General features: G+C 42.6%; 1 pseudogene; it reads right to left on the bottom strand.

The window, feature by feature from the left end:
* Window positions 1–248: 248 nt before the first annotated feature.
* On the bottom strand, window positions 249–366 carry LOC134898430 (5S ribosomal RNA; annotated as a pseudogene).
* Window positions 367–7,489: the final 7,123 nt, after the last annotated feature.

Consider the following 7,489-nt stretch of genomic DNA (forward strand, 5'->3'; position numbering starts at 1 on the left):
TGGCAAAAATATATGTCTCTCTGGTGTTAGAAAAGCTGCAATTCTGATATGCACGCTATATTGGTTGCCCTCTTTCGAAAAAATGAAGTGTACTTATAATAAGAATAACAAAGAGGGATATTTCTCAATCTAACAAATCGGGCTCACCCTGATAATTAGTAAGAGTCTACTGCCGTAATCTGAGGTGGATATAGTAAATGATAACAGTACTTTGGCTCCGGGTCCTATGTTCTAAATTAGGATATAAATACCTGCAGTACCAAGTATTCTCTGGTGGTCTCCCAACCAGGTACTGACCTGGCCCACAGTGCTTGGCTTCCAAGATCAGACGAGGTTGGGCATACTTAGTGTGGTTTGACCGCAGGTGGATATATCCTGCTTAATAATGTCCGGAACCAAATATTGAGTACTGTGAGACCCAAATTTTAGGTGAAATACCTGGGAGCTCTTTAAGTCCAGATAATAGAAGCATCAAAATGATGATAATGGTAATAAATTGAGGATGAGTCCTGGACCAGAGTGCGGCTTACTGACCAGCCTGATGCTGTCCCATTGTTACCATGTTTGACATGTATTTTAAGTTATTATATTGTGCATAGGTGAAGAGTCACAACAGTATCTGAGAAAATTGTTTCAACAAACTTTACATGCAGTATTGTGTAAGTATTAAATCCTGATGGAGCATCAAACAGAAAGAGTAATCCTACTGTTAGGTGGAGGGGTGAAATACCCCCCTTGGTCATTAGAAACCGCCACTGGAGGTCCGTGGTAGAGGGTGAATCCAGCAGAGAGATGCCGGTGTCCGCGGTCCGCCGACCGGAAGTTCGGAAACCGGAACCGGAAGTGACGACGTACGTTTCGCTCGGGGAGCTTGTTCACGGAGAACAAGCTCCCCGAGCGAAACGTACGTCGTCACTTCCGGTTGTCACTTCCGGTTCCTGTTTCCGAACTTCCGGTCGGCGGACACCGGCATCTCTCTGCTGGATTCACCCTCTACCACGGACCTCCAGTGGCGGTTTCTAATGACCAAGGGGGGTATTTCACACCTCCACCTAACAGTCGGATTTCTCTATCTGTTTGATGCTCCATCAGGATTTAATACTTACACAATACTGCATGTAAAGTTTGTTGAAACAATTTTCTCAGATACTGTTGTGACTCTTCACCTATGCACAATATAATAACTTAAAATACATGTCAAACATGGTAACAATGGGACAGCATCAGGCTGGTCAGTAAGCCGCACTCTGGTCCAGGACTCATCCTCAATTTATTACCATCATCATCATTTTGATGCTTCTATTATCTGGACTTAAAGAGCTCCCAGGTATTTCACCTAAAATTTGGGTCTCACAGTACTCAATATTTGGTTCCGGACATTATTAAGCAGGATATATCCACCTGCGGTCAAACCACACTAAGTATGCCCAACCTCGTCTGATCTTGGAAGCCAAGCACTGTGGGCCAGGTCAGTACCTGGTTGGGAGACCACCAGAGAATACTTGCTACTGCAGGTATTTATATCCTAATTTAGAACATAGGACCCGGAGCCAAAGTACTGTTATCATTTACTATATCCACCTCAGATTACGGCAGTAGACTCTTACTAATTATCAGGGTGAGCCCGATTTGTTAGATTGAGAAATATCCCTCTCTTCCGATATATTGTCATTGTTATTCTTATTATAAGTACACTTCATTTTTTCGGAAGAGGGCAACCAATATAGCGTGCATATCAGAATTGCAGCTTTTCTAACACCAGAGAGACATATATTTTTGCCAAACGGAGCCAGTCAGGTTGATTTGTATCACCTTATACAATCAACTACGCTTAAATCGGATAGATTAACCTTTTGATATAATTGAAAATACCATTATCATTTTTCAGTTCCTTTTTGCCTTAAAGCCCCTATTTTTGAGGAATACTAATAAAAGTTATATTTTAATTTAACAATATTACATAATTCACAATAAAAGTGTGCCCTAGAAGAGACTTGTAGTCTTTCTTCTTTTTCTCTTTGGCTCCTGTACTATACAGGAACCATACATTTTCCTTATACCAGTTCACTGAACTACCTCTGGGAGCACCGCCAACCTAGTGCCAGATACTAATTATTTAATTACTCATGGCCAGATGTTGGTTAACGTTATAATTATAGGTTTATCCTATAGTAATTAAATCAGTAAGTTTATAGATTGAGAGATCCTGTGCAGACCCTATCATCCTCCTGTTTAATCATTGAACAAGGGTTATAAGTAGTGTCCTTCCTAAATAACATAAACCTTTGGAGGTCGGGGAGAGCCACTCATAAACCTTTCTTCCACATATGTTAGTGAGCTCTTTATCTGCAGTGTGTGAATAGCCATTGTCTGACTGTTCCTGATTACCTCTGAACTCCATTACTACTAGACCTTTGATTTTTCTCTACTGTAACAAACTGATCGGCTAATCCTGGGATCCTATAAGGAAATCACTCCTTCCTACAGAACCAGTTCTAGTCCCACACTCGACTCCTCATAAAAAAAACCTTGCAAAAATAGAATATCCTGAAAGAAAATGTTTGTCAGCGGGAAAGAGAGAAAAGAGAAATAGAACAAAACAACTCTTGTTCATAACAAGTCAATTACAATGATTGGTCTTTCTGCAGTCCTTTAGTACGCTCAGGTAGTGTTCAACAGTGCCGCCTCTCAGTCTTCACGGAACAGAGTCTCTGGTGATACTTTTGCGATCTCTTTGCCTTGCTCTTTGAATACACAGTTCACTTGGAACACACAGTTCACAAACTCGATGAATGTGAGCAATAAACTACTTTGTCACGAGTTCTCTCCGGGTCAGTGACCTTGTTGCAGTGGGACGAGTGGACCCAAGTCTCTCTTTCGGCGACCTTTAGTGCTTTCATCAAATCTTGGTATGGTCCTTCCCACCTGTCTATTAGGCAACCTGAGCGTAAGGGCAATCACACAGTCTCTTGGTTCATAATCAAGACAGTTAGCATTTGGCATACCAGCAATCAACAGTTTCAAGTTCTTTGTCAAGTTCTCAAATGCTGGCTCATCTCAATAAGGTACTGTACTGTCACCTCATTGGTATATTTCTGATCATTGTGCGGATCAATCATGACATGAGGTTGTCTTTCAAAAACAACCAAAAAGACACAAATACCAAAACAAAAACAAATTTCGAAGAGGGTGATTCGTCGAGTGAAGATCTGGGAGTGGTTCCGAAGCTACATAATACTAGTGGCAGTATCTATGATCACAATAGTACAATTTCAAGCTTCGCTCCTACTTCTAGGGGTACCATTATCTACACACAAATTTCTGCGCAATTTTTTTCTTTGTGGTAAACACAGCAGCATCCTTGGCGGCAGGAAATGCCTCTACCCAGTTTGAGAAAACATCAGTGCACACCAATACATAACAATAATTCCTAACAGGTGTTGACTGTACGAAGTTGATTTGTATTTCCTGAAAAGATCCGTCTGCAGGAGGGATATGGGATGGTTCTGTTGGTATTGCTTTACCAATATTCTTCCTCAAGCAAGTAAGACAGGTCATTGCTCTCTTACCTGCATGAGAATAGAATCCTGGCGCACACCAGTAGGCTTTCATCAGCCTGTACCTGCCCTCTTTGCCTAGATGAGTCAGACCGTGTGCCACCTTAGCTAGACTTGGAAAGTATGCTCTGGGGGCTACTGGCTTACCTTGTCCACCTGCCCACAGTCCTGAGGACTCCTGGCCATACCCCTTTGTCCTCCAGACTGCCTCTTCCTGCAGGGAACACAAATTTTTGTATCTTAATTTAACTATCGTGTGTTTGCAATGTAGAGTACCATGAGCATAACTCAAAAAGAAAATAAAAGAAAAAAGAAACATCTCTAGAGGAGAGAAGGAAGAAAATGGAAAAAGAAAATGTCAGGTTTGCCATTCACCAACAGGCATATCAGTGTCTATACAAAATTTCCCTTCACCAGTATTCCCATTCTCCACCCTTTGTGCATGACAAGGCACACTGCAGTAATACTGGTGTCATCGTGCTGTTGAGATATACTGGGTTCGGACAGAACTCTGAAGGACCTAGGCATGTGAAGTTTGAACTGTACTTGGGTCCATGTATTGTACCACCTTGTGTGAACGCAAAAGATGAAGAGGAAACTGTAGAGAAACAGAATAGAGGTTGGTGACAGATGAGTTTGTAGAGGTGAAGAAGATTTTATAAAAATTTGATAACTGGATTGGGCACTACGGGGAAGTGATTCTCTACTTGGTCTATTCCCTTTTTAAAAAAAAAAAATCTGTGTGTCTTATCTCTACTGGGACTATCCCAGCCATCAATCCAGTGTCCTGTCCATCCTAAGTTCATAGGGAACCCGGTATCTGTGAGTTAATTTCCTCTACCTGTGATGAACATGCATCTAGAACAGTGAAATGTAACATTAGTAAGTTGCATTTATTCTGTTCTTCCAATTAACCGAATCTGTGTTTTCTGTATGGCTTATGATTCCTTACTATATGTCCCTTGGTCCCGTCTATGTGTTTAATAATGTGGCTTGTGTTTTCTGTCTAGGGGATCTATATTGACTGTGTCCTACTACTCCTACAATCTCTGGCAAAATGCCCTTCCTTCCTACAAGTGTAACATATTATTGACCATTTGGGATCTGGGGTTTGGACTGATGGGTCTTTCCTGTATGTGCCAGTATACTTACCGTCCTCAACCTCTCCACCTGTTGTTCTCTGCACCTAACACTATTCTTGTGATGTTCAATAGCACACTATCTAAGATTAGCTACTGTGTCTTTTCCAATTTTGCAAAGAAGTCTACACCATGACACTCAATGCCTTATTGAGCCCGTCCATTTGCACAGAGACAGCCATCTCCCATTTGCCGAATTAGTGTTTACCAGTGGTCTTATCCAGATGGAGAGTTTTCTATTTCTGCAAAAGACAAAAAAAAAAAAAGTTTAACAAGCTTCTAGGTTATGCGAAGTATTCATTCAGTCCTTCTCATCCCATATTAATGGTCTGTACATGGTCCATCAAACATTTCCGAGCTCATCTTTACTAGGGGCATTACTAGGAACAAATACTTCTTATATGGTAACTGAAAGAAATACCCTGGGGTTACCTTGTCTCTGTCCGCTTTCCTGCTGGCAAATACTAATGTGCGGACAGGTTTTTCTCCATTTCTGACGTTACTTTTTTTTTTGTTTAATTTTTTTTGTGGATTTTACTATATATGTACACGAATGATACCATACTTACCTGTTCCACTGGTCTCAGCCACTTCCCCCACAAGCTACTGCTGTTCTTTTACCGGTTGGATACTCCTCTGGGTGCATGAGAAATGGCTGAAAACGATCAGGTCACCTTCTCCTCCTAAATAAAACTTCAACATTCATTAGTACATATATAGGTTACAGTCATATTTTTCATATTTTTATTATTTTGTATAGTTTGTATGCTGGCCGTAACTGCTTCCACATCTACATAAGGCGGTGTACTTGCATTCTCTTTCTCTTACGTCCTAGAGGATGCTGGGGACTCCGTAAGGACCATGGGATATATCGGCTCCGCAGGCGACATGGGCACTTTAAGAAAGACTTTAGATCCTGGGTGTGCACTGGCTCCTCCCTCTATGCCCCTCCTCCAGATCTCAGTTTGATACTGTGCCCAGTGGAGACTGGATGCTTTTCAGAGAGCTCTCCTGAGCTTTCTGACAGAAAGTATATTTGTTAGGTTTTTTATTTTCAGGGAGCCTGCTGGCAACAGACTCCCTGCATCGAGGAACTGAGGGGAGAGAAGCAGACCTACTTCTGTGAGTTTCAAGGCTCTGCTTCTTAGGCTACTGGACACCATTAGCTCCAGAGGGAGTCGGAACACAGGTCTCACCCTGGAGTTAGTCCCGGAGCCGCCGTCCTCCTCACAGAGCCGGAAGATAGGAGCCGGGTGAGTATGAGAAGAAAAGAAGACTTCAGAGGCGGCAGAAGACTTCATGATCTTCACTGAGGTAACGCACAGCACTGCAGCTGTGCGCCAGTGCTCCCATACACCTCACAAATGGCAGTCACTGTAGGGGCGCAGGGGGGGCGCCCTGGGCAGCAATATAAACCTCTTATTTGGCAAAAGAGAGCATATATACAGCTGGACACTGTATATATGCATGAGCCCCCGCCAATTTTACACTTTTAGCGGGACTGAAGCCTGCCGCCGAGGGGGCGGGGCTTCTCCCTCAGCACTCACCAGCGCCATGTTTTTCTCCACAGCACCGCTGAGAGGAAGCTCCCCGGACTCTCCCCTGCTTATACCATGGTAGAAGAGAGGGTTTTAAAGAAGAGGGGGGGCACATAATTCGGCGCAAATAATAACAGCGCTACTGGGTAAACATTAAATTGCTGTGTTTTTTTCCTGGGTCATATAGCGCTGGGGTGTGTGCTGGCATACTCTCTCTGTCTCTCCAAAGGGCCTTGTGGGGGAACTGTCTTCAGAAGAGCATTCCCTGAGTGTGTGGTATGTCGGTACGTGTGTGTCGACATGTCTGAGGTAAAAGGCTCTCCTAAGGAGGAGATGGAGAAAGTGTGTGTGGTGTCTCCGTCGACAACGCCGACACCTGATTGGATATGTGAAATTAAGTGCTAAGGTAAATTTATTGCACAAAAGATTAGAGAACAGACAGGGAATCTACCCATGTCTGTCCCTATGTCGCAGAGACCTTCAGAGTCTCACAACGTTCACTATCCAAAATAATAGACACTGATATCGACACGGAGTCTAACTCCAGTGTCGACTACGATAATGCAAAGTACAGCCAAAACTGGCAGAAAAGTATTCAATATATGATTATTGTAATAAGCGATGTTTTGCATATCACTGATGACTCATCTGTCCCTGACACGGGGGTACACATGTTTAAGGGGAAGAAAGCTGAGGTAAATTTCCCTCCTCTCAGGAAGAAAAAGAGCGGGAATCTCCAGACAAGAAACTGCAGATTCCCAAAACGAATTCTCAGGGAGTATCATTTCCCTGCTAGGCCCAGGATACGATGGGAATCTTCCCCTAGGTTGGACAATGCATTGACACGTTTACCCAAAAGGTAGCGCTGACTTAACAACTATCCTCAGGGATCCTGCAGATAGCATGCAGTAAAAGTACTTTGAAGTCCATTTACACACATTCTGGTACACTACTCAGACCGGCGATTGTGTCGGCATGGGTTTATAAAGCTGTAGCAACGTGGACAGAAACCTTATCAGCGGAGATTGATACCCTAGATAAGGATACCATGTTATTGACCCTAGTATGTGTATATATATATATATATATATATATATATTATATATATATATAAAAGATGCTGTTATATATATATATATATATATATATAAGACATGCCCAAAGAGACATTAGTCTACTGGGTTCTAGAGTAAACGCTATGTCGATTTCTGCTAGACATGTCCTGTGGAACATGCAATGGACAGGTGATGCCGAC

The sequence above is a fragment of the Pseudophryne corroboree genome, chromosome 3, assembly GCF_028390025.1.
Source record: "Pseudophryne corroboree isolate aPseCor3 chromosome 3, aPseCor3.hap2, whole genome shotgun sequence".
NCBI classification, from domain to species: Eukaryota; Metazoa; Chordata; class Amphibia; order Anura; family Myobatrachidae; genus Pseudophryne; species Pseudophryne corroboree.